This window comes from Rhincodon typus, unplaced genomic scaffold (assembly GCF_021869965.1).
Source record: "Rhincodon typus isolate 14 unplaced genomic scaffold, sRhiTyp1.1 hic_rhity00000069, whole genome shotgun sequence".
NCBI lineage: Eukaryota > Metazoa > Chordata > Chondrichthyes > Orectolobiformes > Rhincodontidae > Rhincodon > Rhincodon typus.
The window spans coordinates 18,391-18,998 of NW_025965707.1; positions in this window are offsets into that span (position 1 = coordinate 18,391).

Sequence of the window (608 nt, forward strand, 5' to 3'; positions counted from 1 at the left end):
GTGCTGTCGGAGGGTCAGGGCCGAGGGAGCGGGCGCTGTCGGAGGGTCAGGGCCGAGGGTGCCGGTGCTGTTGGAGGGTGAGGGAGCAGGCGCTGTCGGAGGGTCAGGGCCGAGGGAGCGGGCGCTGTCGGAGGGTGAGGGAGCGGGGCGCTGTCGGAGGGTCAGCGCTGATGCACTGTGCCGGTGTGGAGCTCTCTCTCTCTGTCTCTCTCTGTCCCCACCTCTGGCTGTAAAAGAAGTCACAGCATTGAGATGCCCGCAACAGCTCCCTGCAGAATCGCACAGCAGCTGATTCGTTCATTATTACGTTGCCAAACCACTTTGGTGAGAGATGGAGGACATGCAGCAGTGTCTCATCTTCACCCCACTGAATTTACGACTCTCCAGTTAATTTGTTGCAGCAAGATATTTGCATTTATATTGCAACTTTCACAACCTCGATATGTCGCAGCGACACTTTATAGCTGATCAGGGACGGTGCAGTGTGCTTTAATTACGTGGCCTTTTACAGGAAGGTTCTGGATGTCATTCGGCCCCTCTTCTGCTATCAACGGGCTGCAAAGACACCCCCCCCCCCCCCCCCCCCCCCCCCCCCACCCCCCCCCCCC